The following is a 19,338-nucleotide window of genomic DNA, read 5'->3' on the forward strand; positions in this document are numbered from 1 at the left end:
AGCAGTAGATACAAGAACATACAAAAAGATACATGATTGCAAATCTTCATGAGTTCTCTGAGGGAAAAATGCCATTATGAGAAAAAACTAGTGGGGGTGGTATAGTTGAAATGGTCCAAGAAGTAATTTTTGGGTAAGGCTAGATAAACTGAAACTTGAAGGATAAGTAGGAGTAAACTTGGGGTAGTTCAGACAGAAAAACACTCCCAGCATAAGGAAGAGCAAAATGCAAGGGCCAGGGTAAGGAAATAATAATACTTAATCATAGTAATTATAAAAGTTAACATTTAGTCAACTCTTTTTATATGCCAGATACTATATTAAGTGCTTTACCAGCATTATGTCATTTAATCCTCAAACACTTTCCGGGGTAACTGTTATGCTTTTTTAGAAACAGGGTCTTATTCTGTCACCCAGGCTAGAGTGCCGTGGGACAATCATAGCTCATTGCAGCCTCAAAGTCCTGGGCTCGAGTGATCTTTCCATCTCAGCACCCCAAGTAGCCAGGAGTACAGGTGCACACCACCATGCCCAGTTAATTTTTAAAATTAAATATTTTGCAGAGATAGGGTCTCACTGTGTTGCCCAGGCTGGTCTCAAAACTCTTGGCCTCAAGCAATTATCCCACCTCTGCCTCCCAAAGTGCTGGAATTACAGGTGTGGGCCACTGTGCCTGGGCCAAAACACTATTTTTATTCCTATTCTACAAATGAGTAAAACTGAAGCTGGAGAGATTAAGCAATTTATCTAAGGTCATATAGTGTGTAAGTTTTGGAAGGGGGTTCAAATTCATGCAGAATGATAAAAAAATCTTTACTTTCTAAACCATAGTCTTGGTTCAGTTAAATAACTGAGTCTGTCAGTTCATCTGTTAAATTTCAATTGCAGAAATAGAAGCCATTTTAGCTAGTTTCAAGAAGAAGAGATTTACCAGGTACTCAGTGGTTTACTAAGCTATTGCAAGAGCAGGAGGGGAAACCCTAAAGCTGAGAGTGTAGGCAGAGCTTCCAGAAAATCTGCTCTTAGCATTTCCTGGAACCATACTGTTTCTTCTGTGATTGGGTAAGCTGCTGATACTGCAGCAAACCACCAAATCTGGAAGCCAATGACTGCAGATCCACAGTGATTGTGGTCAACAAAATGTACGCATCACCCTGTCTCTCTCTTTCCCCTACTAAACTCAGGCCCAAAGCTAAGTCTCAGACAAGTGCTTATAACTGGCAGAATTAAATCACATGCTGGTCTCTAGCTGCAAGGAGGATTGGGGGAAATGTGGTTCTTAACTTTCCTGCAGTGCACCCGGTGAAGCCAGAGTGCAGGGAGCCACAGGGAAGTTAGAGAGGCAGATAGAACCACATCATGAAAGGCTGTAGTGGTAAGGAATTGATATTCCATGTGGAATACAAGGATGAGCAGAGGACTAATGTAGTCAGATGGTTTTTAAAGATAACCTGGCTGATGTGTGTAAATGTATCAGAAGGGACAGGAATGGGTGCAAGGAGACCATTTACAAGATATAAGATGGAAAGAAGTTGACAGATTTTAAAATATGTTTTGGATATTAAATCAACACGATATGAAGTTGAGTTTAGATGTAGGGAGTAGGAAAAGAAGGGCGTCAAGAATGATTCAGGCTTTAGGCTTGAGAAATTGGGGAGAGGCCGTAGCATCTGAGGAGAGGCTGGGGAGTGGCTTGGTTGGATGAACATTGGGGGAAGACTTGGAAAATTGAGAGTTCTGTGATGGACATCTAAAGTTTGAGATATCTCTCAGATATAGTTGTGGAAATGTTAAATGGGCAGTTGTAGATTGTTCTGGAGCCCAGAGGATCAGGACTGGAGATAGAACTTTTGGAGGCATTGGCATATTTATTTAAAATCATGAGATTAGATGGAATTCCCTATGCACAGCATAGTGTAAGAAAAGGAGTAGGCATAGGACTGAGTCCTGAGCCACTCCAACAGTTTGGGTGGAAGAGGTGGGGCCAGCAATTGAGAGTGACAAAGAATCTGAGAGATGCGAAGAAAAAAGAAGAAGAGAGTGTGGAAAAGATTATGTGCTTGACCAAACTTTAATCCGGCTCCTGAACCTTTGTTTGAACCCATCTCTGTAATTATAAAGTCCAATTTTAGCAAAACCCCTTCCATGCCAGTTTATTAAGAACTCCTCCACCCTGTCCTGCCTATCTGATCACCTTGATATCGATCTAATCCTCCTATCCTCCACCATCCCCCAAGTGATGTCTGATCACCTTCCTTTGTCTGTAGCAAGATTCCTATTAGTTAGGTATAGCCAGAGTGCTCCCTGTTAGTAATTTTCCATCCAGAGACCCTCACCCTGTTCCTTGGCTGTGAATTCCCAGTTGCCTATGTTGTGTTTGGAATTGAGCCCAACTCTACAATGAGATTCCTTCCCGCTATTGCAATAGTCCTGAATAAAAGCTGTTTTTACTGCTTCAACTACTATCCAGCTCTGGTTTTTCTTTGACAAGTGCAAGGAAGTGAAGAGAGTGTTCCATAAAGAAGAAAGTTGTTTTTTGAGAAAATAATTGCTCATTGGATTTGACAAAATGGAGGTCTCTGATGCCTTTTGGTGATTTGCAGAGGACTGAAGAGCGAATCAGAGGAGAGGAAGTGCAGAAAATGTTTGCAGACAACATATTGTGAGAGTACTGTCTGAGAAAGAGAACAGATGATGAGGCTGTGCACTTGCAGGACTGTGGGGTCAAATAGGGGGTGGTTTGCATGTGTTTTGAGCTGGGAGATACTGGAGCATATGCAATGCTGATGGGGAGCAGAGAAGATTCTGCTGGATGGGGAACAAGAAACTGAAGGAATGAGCTTTCTGTAGGGAGAGAGGGAATAGGATCTTGGCCCAAAGCATGAAGTGGCCTTTGATTCTCTTAACAGGAAGGAAGTAACAAGAGGTAGCCATGGACACAGATGGGCTGGGAATTCGGTGGTCAAAGGATGCTGGAAGGCTTGGCTTCTCCCACTGAAGCATGAGGCAAGGCTGGGGTATCAGTAAGTTTCAGTAAAGTTTCCTGGTCCATCAGTCTGAAGAGTCAGAGTTTCGGGGCTGGTACAGTCTCAATGGCTGCTTGTAGCGTTCTGGCCAGAATAACACACAGCTCTTTGTTTGATATTTGGGTAAGTTATGGATCACTCTGGTGCCTGGCCCTAAAATGATTCTATTATGATATGAGTTATCCTTTCCATGTCTAGAAACCAAAATTACCCAGCAAAACCCCATACTAATGCAATTTAAGTTTCTCTTCACCATCACACACAGTTATCATATATTGTGTCTACTACGACTGCTGCATACTCCCATTTTTATGGGAGAGGTAGGAATATAAACATAAAAATAGAATATGCAAGGTGAGAAAGTGAGAAGTCCCGGGGGATGGGGGAGTCAGTGTAAGGTGTCTACAGAACAAGGAGGAAACCTAACCCATTTATTTCCAAGCATATTTTGGCCTCTAGTTTCTAAGTCCTTCCCAGAATCCCCAGCCACATTTGTCATGGTATCTTTCTTATTTCCTGGTGGGGAAACTCCTGCTCTAAGAGTGGTGGAGATACTCACTAATGAGAAATATGAGATATTAGCAGCAGAAGGCAAGCATTAGAAAGAATCTCCTGACAGTGGGTCCTAATAACGACAGACTATATCTCAAAGACGAGAATAAAAAATCACATCCCCTGAGGCATTTAAAACCAAACATAGCAAATAGCTAGACTATATAGGGTGTGTGCACTTTGCCCTGCCCCTAGACAAGATGTTCAAATGACTGTTTCCAATTGGAAGTTTCCAAGATACTATGATTTAGCTGAAAGGCCCATGTGAGTTGTGATTAGATATGAAATAGGACACATGGTTTGCTTTATAATTCACTGAAGCCCTGATAAAGGCCAAATGTTTTGGAGGCTGTTTTAAGTTCTGGCAAAGGTCATGAGGCTGGAATAGCCAGACAGCTCAGGCGAACTTTATTAAAATATCAGTTCTTATTTCCCTCTCTGGAGTAGAAGAAAGTGTGGGACAAAGAACTGGAGGAGCTTAGGTAATTATGTTTTGTTTATTTTTTCCATTCTCTTTCTTTGTTTCATTCATCAGTCTTTCTTAGAAACCACTTCCGCTATTATATTAGCAGTTGGCTTGCTAACTTATCAGTCGATTTTAGGAAGACATCTCATCCTAATGCTATCTCATTCTGGTGAGTTTGATCTTTTTTTCCTCCCTCCTCTTTCCTATAACATTTGGCTTTTTACTTCTCTGCCCCTTTCAGAAGATTTGTCATTGTTTTCTATGTGGATTTTAAAAAATTCTTAGTTTATTTTTGTTTTGTTTCTTAGTGTTTTCTTCCTCTTTCTTCTCTTTTCTTTTTTTTTTTTTATTATACTTTAAGTTCTGGGATACATGTGCAGAACGTGCAGGTTTGTTACAAAGGTATACACATGCCATGGTGGTTTGATGCACCCATCAACCCATCATCTACATTAGGTATTTTTCCTAATGCTATTCTTCCCCTAGCCCCTCACCCACTACAGGCCCCGGTGTGTGATATTTCCCTCCCTGTGTCCAAGTGTTCTCATTGTTCAATTCCCACCTATGAGTGAGAACATGCAGTGTTGGGTTTTCTGTCCTTGTGATATTTTGCTGAGAATCATGGTTTCCAGCTTCATCCATGTCTCTGCAAAGGACATGAACTCATCCTTTTTTATGGCTGCATAGTATTCCATGAGGTATATGTGCCACATTTTCTTAATCCAGTCTATCATTGATGGACATCTGGGTTGGTTCCAAGTCTTTGCTATTGTGAATAGTGCCGCAGTAAACATGTATGTGCATGTGTCTTTATAGTAGCATGATTTATAATCCTTTGGGTATATACCCGGTAATGGGATTGCTGGGTCCAATGGTAATTCTAGTTCTAGATCCTTGAGGAATTGCCACACTGTCTTCCACAATGGTTGAACTAATTTACACTCCCACCAACAGTGTAAAAGAGTTCCTATTTCTCCACATCCTCTCCAGCACCTGTTGTTTCCTGACTTTTTAATGATCGCCATTCTAACTGGTGTAAGATGGTATCTCATTGTGGTTTTGACTTGAATTTCTCTAATGGCCAGTGATGATGAGCTTTTTTTCATGTTTGTTGGCCACATAAATGTCTTCTTTTGAGAATTGTCTGTTCATGTCCTTCTCCCACTTTTTGATGGGGTTGTTTGTTTTTTTTTTTCTTGTAAATTTGTTTAAGTTCCTTGTAGATTCTGAATATTAGGTGTTTGTCAGATGGATAGATTGCAACAATTTTCTCCCATTCTGTAGGTTGACTGTTCACTCTGATGATAGTTTCTTTTGCCTGTGCAGAATCTCTTTAGTTTAATTAGATCCCATTTGTTAATTTTGGCTTTTGTTGCCATTGCTTTTGGTGTTTTAGCCATGAAGTCTTTGCCCATACCTATGTCCTGAATGATACTGCCTAGGTTTTCTTCTAGGGTTTTTATGGTTTTAGGTCTTACGTTTAAGTCTTTAATTCATCTTGAGTTGATTTTTGTATAAGGTGTAAGGAAGGGGTCCAGTTTCAGTTTTCTGCGTATGGCTATCCAGTTTTCCCAACACTATTTATTAAATAGGGAATCCTTTCCCCATTGCTTGTTTTTGTCAGGTTTGTCAAAGATCAGATGGTCGTAGATGTGTGGTGTTATTTCTGAGGCCTCAGTTCTGTTCCATTGGTCTATATCTCTGTTTTGGTACCAGTGCCATGCTGTTTTGGTTACTGTAGCCTTAAAATATAGTTTGAAGTCAGGTAGCATGATGCCTCCAGCCTTGTTCTTTTTGCTTACGATTGTCAAGACAATATTGTAGTGATAATGAAAATCAAATGTAGAAAGTCATCCATAATCCCTCAATTATAACAGATTTTGAGTTTTTAATGCTCCCATCTAGTCCTTATGTATTTGCGTTCCTAATGCTTACATTGCTATAATAATTTATATAGGAACAATGTAGTATTCTGCTTTATTTCAAATACATTGTATCATAAACCTTTAGTTTTATTGCTTTAAACCTTCATAATCATCACTTAGTGGCCAAATTATATTTCATCATGTAGGGGGGCATATCATAATTTACTTAATCATTGTCATAAGGTTAGGCATTTATGCTGTTTTCAGTTCTGTTGAGTAATTGATACTTGGATGGGAGCACTTAATATACACTTAGAAGGAAGTGGCCCTATTTATAGATCATAAGTTTTTCTCAGATAAACCTCGATTCTGTTCTTGGCTCGAACACTAGTTTTCTGGTCTTAGGTAAGCTTCTATGTATTTGTTTGTCTGTCTATCTATCTATCTAGCTAGCTAGCTAATCTGTCATCTTTTGAGACAGAGTCTCACTCTGTCACTTGGGCTGGAGTGTAGTAGTGCAATCGTAGCCCACTCCAGCCTTGAAATCTTGGGCTCAAGTGATGCTCCCACCTTAGACTCTTGAGTAACTGGGACTACAGGCACATGTCACCATAGCTGACTAATTTTTTCTTATTTTTTGTAGAGATGGGGTTTCACTGTGTTGCGCAGTCTGGTCTCAAACTCCTTGGCTCAAATTATCTTCCTGCCTTGGCCTCCCAAAGTGTTGGGATTACAGGCATGAGCCACCTTACCCAGTCACTTATTTTTAAATTATAGAACTTGATTGAGGCCTCATTTACATATAGTAAAATGCACAGATCTTAAATGTGTAAGTCAGTAAGTTTTTATGTTCCTATATGCCAATATGACCATCTACATCCCCCTCCCCTAATTTGAGCCATTATTCTGATTTCTAGCACTATGACTTAATTTTGTATTTAAAAAATTTATAAATGGAATCACTTAATGTGTACTCTTTTGTATCTAACTTCTTTTGTTCAATAAAATGTTTTTGAAATTCAGTCATGTTGGACCAAGCATGGTGGCTCACACCTATAATCTGAGCAGTTTGGGGTGCTGAGGCGGGTGGATGACCTGAGGCCAGGAGTTCGAGACCAGCCTGGCCAACATGATGAAACCCCATCTCTACTAAAAATACAAAAACTAGCCAGGTGTGGTATGCACCTGTAGTCCCTGCTACCTGGGAGGCTGAGGGAGGAGAATTGCTGGAACCTGGGAAGCGGAAGTTGCAGTGACCCGAGATCGCACCATTGCACTCCAGCCTGAGTGACAGGGCAAGACACTATCTCAAAAAGAAAGAAAATAAAAAAAAAAAAGAAACTCACCCATGTTGTTTTATATATAAGTTTAGAAGTTTGTTGTATATGGTTATACCAATTTGTTTATTCTTTCTTCTGCTAATGCACATTTGTTTTGTTTCTACGTTGTGGCTGTTATGAATAGAGTTGCTATGATATTTTACATAAGTCTTTTTTTGCAGATATATGCACTCTGATATAGTTTGAATGTTTGTCTTCTCCAAATCGCATGTTGAATGTAATCCCCAATGTTGAAAGTGGGGCCTGGTGGGAGGTGTTTGGGTGATGAGGGCAGGTACCTCACAAATAGCTTGGTGCTGTCCTTGTGATAGTGAGTGAGTTCTTATGAGATTTGATTGTTTAAAAGTATGTGGCATCTCCCTTCGTCTTGTTCCTGCTCTAGCCATGTGAGATGCCTGCTCCCCTTTCACCGTCTTCCATGATTGGAAGCTTCCTGAGGCCCTTACCAGAAACAGATGCTGGCACTGTGCTTTGTGTACAGCCTGCAGAACCATGAGCCAAATAAACCTATTTTCTGTATAAATTACCCAGTCTCAGGTTTTTTTTTTTTAATGGCAAACCAAAAATAGCCTAGTTCACAATTCTCTTGGTTGTATTATTCAGGAGCGAAATTGCTTTATTTTAAAGAAAGTATAGTTGGTGAATTGATAAACGTGAACCAATGTTGTGTAATCACAGTATTGAATGGGATTTTAAAAATGCCAATAATTGACTTGGATAAATTTTTTAATCTCTCTAAGCCTTCATTTCATCAACTCTAAAATAAACCAAAACTATCCTGAAGAGTTGCTGTGAAGATTAAAATATGTAAAGACTATAAAGTACCTACCACAGAATCTGGGGCATAATCAGGTGTTTATTAAATGGCAGCTGCGATGATGAGGATGATGATGATAATGATGGGGACAATGGTGACATAATTTCTTTATCTGCACTGGTAGGTAGATTTGTTGAGTTAAAATCCAGAGCTGATCTCTTTCTCTTATCCTTGAAAGATACCCTGAAAACATCCATGAAGTTCTGTGCCTCTTGTACATTTGCTAGACCTGTGGTTCTCAACAGGATCTCAGCATCCCATCCCTGAGATTCTGATTTAATTACTAGGATGGGGCCCAAACATCTGTTTGCTTTAAATGTTCCTCTAGTGATGTTAATTACCATCGGGACTGAAATCCACTGCTTAGCAGACGAACTGATTTATGCCTCATCTCCCCAGACTTTGCCATTTTTCAATTTTCCAAAGTAGCAGAGTTGTTGCATAACTTCTGCATTCCTCTCTATGCTGAAAACCTCACTCCAGCCACTCCTGAGACTCCCAGACAGCCTCTGAGATTTATGTCTTACTGGTGATCTCTCTCCCTTCCCTTCCTCTTATTTCTCTTGAGAATCTCAAGTCATGGATTTTAGAGGGTGTGTCTCTCTTCCCCAGTTGCAGCTTGGGTTCAGTACAAAGCATCATTCATCTCAAATGTCACCTTATCAATATTTTCTACTTACTTCTTCCTTTGTTTTTACTTTTTCATTTAAAATAAATACAAGTAGGGTAAACTCCTCTAGCCTTTGGCAGGTGGCAGCCCACATGCTTGGCTGCTCCCGCCTTCCAGGTGAAGATTATCCTGGCAGACTGTGGAAAGCTGTTGTGACTTAAGGAACAGCTGGGTTTTCTTCTATTTCTTTCACTTAAAAAAATTTACTTCATTTTCCCTCCTAATTATCGAAGTAATATCTGAATACTCTGGCAGGAAATTTTGGGAGTCACATAGAAAAGCCCAAAGAACAACAAAAATTATGTTGTGCAGTTTTCTCTTTATATAGTAATATCCAGTTTCAGCTCCAGCAATTCCTGCATGAATGGCCCTGGTTACTCTTCTTTGAGCCAGTTGCTTCATATGTTCAAGAGGGATGATAGCAAAAACCTAATGGAAAAATTGGCAAATGTTTTTCTATGAGAAAAATATTTTTCTACTAGAGATTTATTATAAAATAAAAGACATGAGGGATAACTCACCAAAAAAGATTGAAATGGCCATTAAACATATACAAAATGTTTTTTTTTTTTTTTTTTTTTTGAGACGGAGTCTCGCTCTGTCGCCCAGGCTGGAGTGCAGTGGCGCAATCTCGGCTCACTGCAAGCTCCGCCTCCCGGGTTCACGCCATTCTCCTGCCTCAGCCTCCGGAGTAGCTGGGACTACAGGCGCCCGCCACCACGCCCGGCTAATTTTTTGTATTTTTAGTAGAGACGGGGTTTCACCGTGGTCTCGATCTCCTGACCTCGTGATCCACCAGCCTCGGCCTCCCAAAGTGCTGGGATTACAGGTGTGAGCCACCACGCCCGGCCCAAAATGTTTAATTTTAATCCTATACAAAATGTTTAATGTTACTCCTAAGAAAAGTGCAAACTAATGGCAAAAAATTAAAAAGCTTGACAATATACTTTTTCAGGGAGGCAGGAAAAAAACAGGCATGTCCACATATTGCTAGTGAAAGCACAAAATGGTACATCCATATGGAGTGGAATGTGGCAATGCCTAATCAGACCACAGTGTGTTTACATTTTGGTACAATAATCCCACTTCAAGGAATTTACTCTGAAGATGGATCTCAACAATATAAAATATATATGCACAAGGTTATTCAATGTAGTATTATTTATAATTTTAAAGTATTAGAAATGACCTAAATCCCCAAATATAGGACATTTTTATTGAATAAGATATGGAACATCCACATCATGAAAAACTGCATAAATATCCAGGCCGGGTGCGGTGGCTCATGCCTATAATCCCAGCACTTTGGGAGGTCAAGGCAGGTAGATCACTTGTGCTCAGGAATTCGAGACCAGCCTGGGCAACGTGGCAAGACCGTGTCTCTATAAAAAATTTAAAAATTTACTGGGTATGGTGGCATACACCTGTAGTCCCAGCTACTCAGGAGGCTGAGGTAGGAGGATTACCTGAGCCCAGGAGGCCAAAGATGGAGTGAAACATGATTAAGCCACTACACTCCAGCCTGGTGTCAGAGGGAGATTCTTAAAAAATCTCCATAAACGAAGATGAAATAATTTACTGTGAAAACAGCAAAAGGCATAGGAGTATATAGAGTATGCTGTATTTCCTGTAAGAAACGAAAGTGATAATATACATCTCAGGAAGGATGAATCAGAAACTAATCAGATTGATTACCTACAAGAGATGGATAGGAACAAGGTAAAAGTGAAGTTTTAACTTTTGGCATCATGCTCATGTTTTTCACTCTGAAAAAAGTTAGATCAACAAGGATGTAGGGGAAAAACCCTAAAATGGAATACAAACAGAAGTAGATCAACCTAACCTTTAAATGAATAACATGACCATACTGAACAGTGAAAAGGAACAAACTCAATAGAACTTTGGCTATTGTCCACCAAAAGACAAAGCTGAACTGTATGTATTAGGTTTGATTTCCACAATATATGGGTTAGCTATTCTGAAACTACTTTCTGTGTATGGTAGGACTGAGCAAATGAGTAAATATATTGATTATACTGGCAACCAGATTTTCATAGTTTGAGAACAGGGATACAAATAAAAAACAGGAAGGCTGTGAGGAACACGATAGTGTTTGGTGTTGGATTGTAATTAGAGGTATTAGTATGAATATCTGTGTATCTTTACACACATATGTGTATATATGCTTGTCCACTTACTTATAGGTGTATATATACTCATTAACACTATTATAGGTGTATACAGATACATCTATATGTATCTATAGACACACACACATTTCCTAACTGCCCGCTGAAGAGACTTAGAGGCAAACAACAATAAACAACAACGCACTTTTGTTTACAAATATCATGCCCCATTAAAAATAGATAGTGGTGCTAGAATTCATTACTGATTCCAGGGCCAGGGAAGAGAAAAACCAAGATGAGCCTGGAACATATTCTTGGCTAAAAAGTAAAGATGTACTTAAAAAACAGTGGGAGTTTGTATTAGGGTTCTTCAGAGGAACAGAACCAATAGGATGAATGGATCAACAAAAAACAAGAGACGTGTTATGAAAAAATGGCTCATGCAATAATAAAGGTCTTGGCAAGTCTCAAGATCTGTGTGGCAAGCTGGAGACCTAGAAGAGCTGATGGTATAGTTTCCATCTGAGCCTGAGGGTCTGAAAACCAAGAGAATCAATGGTGTTGTTTCAGTCCAAAGGCCAGCAGATTCAAGACCTAGGGAGAAACAATATCTTAGTTAGTCTGAAGGCAGGAAAAATCGACCTCCCAGCTCGAAGGCCACCAGGCAGAAAGAATGCTCTCTTTCATGAAGGAGAGCTAACTTTTTTTGTTCTATTCAGGCCTTGGCTAATTGAATGAGGCCCACCCACATTAAGAAGGGCAATTTGCTTTACTCAGCCTACTAATGTGAATGTTGATCTCATCCAAAAACATCCTCACAGAAACATTCATAATCATGTCTGATGAAATATCTGGGCATCCTGTGGTCCAATTAAGTTGACACATAAAATTAACCATCACAGGACTTGTAAAAAAGAAAATAAATAACAACAATACAGGATTATAACTCACTGAATAAAATAAGAATTGTGAGTCCATAGTGACAATAAGTAAATAAGTAAAAGAAAAAAGAAATCTCTTTCTTATAGGAGAAATTCAGGAATGATGGAGTTAGAAGATCACTAATTTGCAAACACCATAAAAATGAAGACAAACACAAATTTAGGGGAAATCTGCAAAATGCATGGCCCAAGCGTTTACAAAAGTTTACTGTCATTAAAAACAAAAGCTGAGGAACTGTTTCAGATTGAAAGAGACTAAAGAGATACAACATCTGAATGCAATGACTGATCCAAGATTAAATCCTGGATCTCAAAAAAATTTGCTATGATGGACATTATTGAGACAATACAGCATAAAAGTATTATTGTGTAAGTGTGAAATCTCCTGATTTTAATTAGTATACTGTGGTTATATAACAAAATGCCCTTTTTCGAAGGAAACATACAGTGAAGTATTTAGGGATAAACGAGCAAGATATACACAACTTGCCCAACTTGTTCAGAAAGTGTGTGTGTATCTAGAAAGAGACAGACAGAGACAGAGAAACAGAAAGAAAGATAAAGCAAATATGGCAAATTGGTAATTGGTAAATCCAAGCAAACAGTGTAGAACAGTTCTTTGTAGTATTCTTACAAGTTTTCTGTAAGTGAGAAGTTATTTCAAAATAGTTTTTAGAGTTATTTTTAAAAAATGAGTGTTTATTTTATAGTGTTGTTACAAAGACTAAATAAAAGAATCCATAAGAAGGGATTAAAACAGCCTGGAATAGAGGAAAAAACTCAGGTTTTTCGCTATTAATAATAATGTGAATATAATATCAACATATTAATATTTGATCAATATGTTAATTTACATACATATAATTATATTAATATCAACATGTACATCAAAATACTTGATATCAATATTATATTAATATTCAATCAATATATTTATTATATCAGTAATAGCATCAATACATTCATATTAAATACATATATATGTATAATGCATATATAATACATAAATATATATATTTATATGTTTTTTATATATATATTTTGAGACAGAGTCTCTGTCTGTCATCCTGGCTAGAGTGCAGTGGGATCTCAGCTTGCTGCAACCTCTGCCTCCCGGGTTCAAGAGATTCTCGTGTCTCAGCCTCCTGAGTAGCTGGGATTACAGGCGTGTGCCACCACACCTGCCTAATTTTTGTATTTTTGGTAGCGATGGGGTGTCATCATGTTGCTCAGGCTGGTCTCGAACTCCTAGCCTCAAATGACCCACCTGCCTCGGCCTCCAAAGTGCTAGGACTACAGGGGTGAGCCACTGCACCCTGCCTATACTAATATCAATGTAATATCACTATATTACCGATTGAAGTAACTTATTTTTTAATTACATAATATCATATTATGGCTTGCTTTTTTCACTTAAATTATACCATAAGTTATATGATTTTTCAGACTCTTGGCCTCAAGCAATCCTCCCACCTCAGCTTCCCAAAGTGCAGGGATGATAGGTGTGAGCCATTGTACCTGGCCTAGTAATTTGAATTTTAAAGAGGTGTGGTAGTTTATTTTTTGTATATATCACAATTTAAAAAATTTTCTAATTGTGGGTGTTTGTTGTTTCTAATTCTATTCTTTTAGAAATAAATAATACCTGATCATCAAAGTATTATATGTAAAATTACTTATACGTTCATAAAATAACTTAAAAGTTATAAATTTTTGTTCCTTTTCCTAATGATGTAGGACAGTGTCCTTTAAGTGATATTGCTAAGCCAAAGGACCAGACATTTAAAACTCTTTAGTTAGCTGCCAAATGGCTTTCCAGAAATATTTCCCCTCTTTTCTCTTGCACTAGCAGGATATAAATGTTACTGTCTTATATTTCTCTCACCAACATTGCATATCATCAGTTATTTTAATCTTCAGAAAGAGCTGATTTTCAGGGATTTCTGGATGATAGAATTTTGTTAGTTTTAAAAACTTTCTACTTTGTACTATTCTCTATTAAAAAAAGAAAAAAGAAGAAGAGCTTAGTCGTGGCCAGAGTAATAGAGAACGGAATACAGTGCAGATTGCATGCTCTTGATTGTCCACAAAGAAAAGCATGCTGCACCCTGGAAAATTAGAAGCCTCCTTAAGTGACTAGACCTCAGATAGCTTTTCCGTGAGGGTTTCATATGCTGGATAGCTGGTTTTTTGGCATTAGATAGACCTGACTTCTATTCTTAGTTCTTTTCATATACAGCTCCTAAGCCTGTATTTTCTATGGGCAAAATGATAATAAAAGTGCTTTCCTCACAGTATTGTTGGGAGTTTTAAATGAAGTGAAGCATACAAAGTGGTAGCATACTATATGTCTTATAAATATTAGTTTTTTAAAAATTCCTGATGTAATTAACAATATGTTTAAAGCTGCAATCCTAACAATAAATGAAACAGTGGGTGTTCTACATGTATACACAGTGTCTCTTAATGTAAGTCAAGAGAAAAGTATTGCCAAAGTGTAACCCACAGAAAGCAAATTCTTTGGGAGGTTATAAGTTGTCCTAGGATTAGAATCCTTGACTCCAGTGACTGTAGCTTAGTAATGAACTGAACCAAAGGTCTGTTTGCCAGATAACCGCATCATGAATGCTTGATTACATTCCTACATTTGCCCAGGAGACCACCAAAGAACAGCCCCCTGCTAGTTAGATTCTGAACTAAGATTTTTTTTAGAGAGGAGAACATTTACTTGGTTTGATTCTAAAAGTAACAAAATCAACAGGTTTTTAGCACATAAAATACCATAAAACAGCATTTAGATAACCTATGAATCAGACATGTTTAAAGAAATGTGGCCATTTCAAGATTCTTTAAATCAGTTTTGGCTTGATTGAAAAGATATCTAACATATTCTACTGTCAAGAGACCACTTAACAGAGCAATTGTCTACTTTCAAGTGGCTCTAAAGGAAATAGAGTTTCCCCAGCTCTAGGTTCTTACTATAAAACCAGATCATTAGTTGTAAAAGTGCTGCAAAATTTAAGATTTTTTAAGGTTTAAAACAATGGATGTTGAAAAATTAAGGTTTTTTTCCCCCTGTTTATTTCTCCAGGAAACAGTCACCATAAAATGCATTCGCTTGCCTCTTGATAGTAAGCAGATGCTACACTCCCACAAAACAGAGCTCAAGAAACCTTTGCCTAGGGGGCAGAATCTGCCATAAATGTCTCGAGATATTTACTTGGCCAAGATTTATGTTATGTTGCAGTTAAGCATAATCTTAAAAGAAATCATCTATTTAATTAATATTTATGTATACTAGTAAATAATTTGAAAACATATGCTGTAAATTTCTAATATGGAGTAGAAAGGCAATGTGCCATTGAATGGATGCATAGACATAGAAATAGAGCTTGGTTTAAAGAGAAAGAAATTCTGAACCCTCTTGGATGTTGCCTCTTTTCTAAATTCCCAAGTTAAAAAAAAAAAAAAACATAGAAATAAATTCCCAAGTTTCTATTTGTGTAATGGGGGCCATTAATTTACCTTGATGATCACTTTTTTTTTTTTTAATGTAGAGGTAAATTCAGTGATGCCTGAAAACAGTCAAGTGAAGGGCCTTTGTTTGCAGCAGTTTCTGAAAATAGACGGGGCATTTTATCAGTTATTCTGGGGAAATTGCCTCCCTAACTCTGCAACTGTCCAGGAATGCTTTACTTTGGCAGTAGTCTGGGAGTGTACAAAAGCACAGCAGACCACATTTTCAAAGCTTGCTTTCTTTTCAAATTCTCTGATGACCATACGGCCCAACCTGTGACTATGGTAGCTGGCCTTTTTATAAAGGGAATTTATTATTATTTTTGCTAAAGCTAAATTGCTGCTGAAATGCGATGACTTGCTTAGGAGAAAATACAACTTAGTGTTGATTTGCCATTCCCGGGTACTCTAAAGGATCTTCATTTAGAATGGAAGGATTTCTCCCCCCTCACTCTCTTGTTTTGGCAAGTATAGCCTTCCATCCTTCTGTTATAAAAACAGTTCCAACACCAAAAGTTGGCAGATGTGTGATCTTTCATTTCAGTCATGGGGGGATGGTTTAGAATTCTCTAGTCAAATTTAAGGAGGTAGTTTCTTTTTTTTTTTTTATTTTTTTATTATACTTTAGGGTTTTAGGGTACATGTGCACAATGTGCAGATTTGTTACATATGTATCCATGTGCCATGTTGGGAGGTAGTTTCAAAAGAAAAACTATTTCTTCACTCTCCATTCCAGCCCTCAAACCCAGCTCCTTCTCCCTAATTCCACAGTTTTAATACTAATAACAAAATAACTAATACCATATGATTTTTTCAAATGTAAAAGTTGGAAGTTTGTGTATGTATGTGTGTGTATATTTATTTATTTATTTTTTTATTTTGAGACAGAGTCTTGCTCTGTTGCCCAGGCTGGAGTGCAATGGCACGATCTTGGCTCACTGCAACATCCACCTCCCAGATTCAAGAGATTCTCCTGCCTCAGCCTCCCAAATGGCTGGGATTACAGGCATGCACCACCACACACGGCTAATTTTTTTTATTTTTATTTTTAGTAGAGATGGGGTTTCACATGGCATGTCCATGTTGGTTCCAATGGATACTTGAACTCCCAACCTCAGGTGATCCGTCTGCCTCAGCCTCTCAAAATGCTTAGATTACAGGCATGAGCCACCACACCCAGTCAAAAGTTGGAAGTTTATACTTCATTTGTTTAAGCTTTATTTGGAGAAGTCAAAAAAGCTCCTTCTTAGTAGAAGGCATTGACATATTTTGAAAGTGATTGATTATTCATTAATAAGTATTAAAATGCTTTTATATTTAGAAATTTTTGAAGCCTACCTAACAACCATGCTTAAAGGTACTCCTGGCTCTAAGTATCTGGCTCAATTACTTCAAATTATTGGTATTCTTGTGAATGTAGCCGTAACAGAATTTGTCTTTGTGATTTGAATCTCTTTAGCCACTCCCAAATTGAAACTATGATCTTTGTCTCCTTAAAACCAGATCACCTTACTCAGTAAAAAATTTATGTTTTGCCTTTTATATGACATTTTAGTTGATTCTATAAATTAGAATTTGGCATGCCATTAATCTCAAGCAGCAATGGAAGTGTCAGACATTATTTAATAATAGGTTGAAGAAATAAATCAAATTGTGGAGGAAAATCAATCAAGTTGTGCAGAGCTTTAGAGAAAACAGAAAATTATCGATAAATCATGAGACAACTATTCAACATCTGGTTTTAGGAAAGGATTGCAAAAAGCTGTCTTTTTTTTTTTTTTTAATTTAAAAACTCACTGGTTCTCAGCCAGGCATGGTCGCTCACGCCTGTAATCCCAGCACTTTGGGAGGCTGAGGCAGGCGGATCACGAGGTCAGGAGATCGAGACCATCCTGGCTAACACGGTGAAACCCCATCTCTACTAAAAATACAAAAATTAGCCAGGCGTGGTGGCGGGCGCCTATAGTCCCAGCTACTCGGGAGGCTGAGGCAGGAGAATGGCATGAACCCGGGAGGTGGAGTTTGCAGTGATCAGAGATTGCTCCACTGCACTCCAGCCTGGGCAACAGAGCGAGACTCCCTCTCAAAACAAAACAAAACAAAACAAAACAAAAAAACCCAAAAAACAAACTCACTTGGTTCTCTTAAGGTACTTAACTGCTATCAGTCTGCTAAAGACAGTCTCCAGCCTTTTTATGGAATATGTATTAACTCTTAGTTCTTTCTCAGAAGATATATTTGCTTCTAGTTCCCGTTAGACTATGCTTACTTTTAGTCAATGTAAAGACTAGATGGATACTTTTCTACCCTTCAAGTATAAAGATGCTTCCAGAAAATTAGCTTCTCTTAAGCTCTTTTCAGGCTTGGTGAGAGTAAGTTTTAGAGAAAAAAAAATGATGTTGACTTTTTTTGAAGAAAACAATACCAGGGGGATAACACTGATTAAGAATTATGGAGTTATAAAATACTGAGATTCAAAGTTAACTTGGAGAATGTTTAGATAAAATTCTTACGTTCTGCTACATGGAAAGAGCACTAGATATGGCATCACAGATACCTACGTTCCAATCCCAGTCCAGCCTGTTAGCTTTGTGGCCATGGCTCAATTCACTGAGCTCCTCTAGGTCAATTTCCTCAGCCTTAAAATCAGGAGACTAACACCTTTTCTTTTTTTCTTTTCTTTTCTTTTTTTTTTTCTTGATATGAAGTCTCACTCTGTCACCCAGGCTGGAGTACAGTGGTGCAATCTTGGCTCACTACAGCCTCCGCCTCCGGGGTTCAAGTGGTTCTCCTGCCTCAGCCTCCCGGGTAGCTGGACTAACACCTTTTCTGTCTGCTTAGGTTCTGAGCATTAAATAAAATCATGAATGTAAATATACAGTCATGAAGCATGAAGCATGACACAATTTGTGGAGACAGAATAATTATCTTCCCAACATTCTTTATGGAACATATAAGCCCTTCATTGTTTCTTAGTTTCCATAAGCCCTATTTTCTTTGATTCAGTCTTGGCTGCTACAATCATGACTAAAGCCAGACTGATTGACAATCTTGTTACATAAGGAGATAGAAACTGCTAATCCAGGAGCTTATTACATAAGGAGATTGAGACTATTTGCAAGACATTTACTTAGTAGTTCTCAAACTTTTTATTCTCAGGGTTACGTTTCACTCTAAAAAATTATTGAAGACCCCAAAGAGCTTTTATATATTTGAGTTATATCTATATATTTACTGTGTTAGAAATTAAAACAAATATTTATTTAAAAGAAACAATACCTTTATTACATGTAAACATTATTATTTTGATAAAAAATAACCATATCTTTGAAAATAAAAAATTGGTGAAAAAGTAGTGTTTTATCTATTTGCAAGTCTCTTTAGTGTCTTATTTAATGAAAAACAGCTGGATCTTCACATCTGCTTCTGCATTCAATGTCTTGTGATGTCACATGTCATGGAGCCTCTGGAAAATTGCATTCTATACTTATGAGAGAATGTGAGCAAACAAGGAAAAGAATATCTTGGTATTATTATAAAAATAATTTGACCTCATGCATCCCTTGAAATGGTCTCAGAGACCAGTCATCCCTGACTACTTTGAGGATTGCTGGCTTAGAAGATATTAAAAACACACATTGAGGCTGGGCACGGTGGTTCACACCTGTAATTCCAGCACTTTGGAAGGCTGAGGCAGGCAGATCACTTGATCCCAGAAGTTTGAGACCAGCCTGAGCAACTTGGCAAAACCGTGTCTCTACAAAAAATACAAAACTTAGCCAGATGAGTTAGTAATGTGTACCCAGTTCCAGCTACTCCAGAGGGTGAGGTGGGAGGATCGCTTGAGCCTGGGAGAGGGAAGCTACAGTGAGCCAAGATCGGGCCACTGTATTCTAGCCTGGCGACAGAGTGAGAATCTGTCTCAAATAAAGAAATAAAATAAAAAAATAAAAACACATATTGCATTTTATGTTGTGATGAGGGTACCTCCTTGAAGAATGATACCTGAATCTGAT

At 38.1% G+C, this 19,338-nt stretch overlaps 1 protein-coding gene across 1 annotated transcript in view; it reads left to right on the forward strand.

Annotated features, from left to right (window-relative positions):
* The window catches only part of FREM1 (FRAS1 related extracellular matrix 1), a 293,398-nt gene that overhangs the window by 84,379 nt on the left and 189,681 nt on the right, over positions 1-19,338 (forward strand). The gene's annotated exons all lie outside the window — the stretch shown is intronic.

This window comes from Symphalangus syndactylus, chromosome 9, assembly GCF_028878055.3.
Source record: "Symphalangus syndactylus isolate Jambi chromosome 9, NHGRI_mSymSyn1-v2.1_pri, whole genome shotgun sequence".
Taxonomy (NCBI): domain Eukaryota; kingdom Metazoa; phylum Chordata; class Mammalia; order Primates; family Hylobatidae; genus Symphalangus; species Symphalangus syndactylus.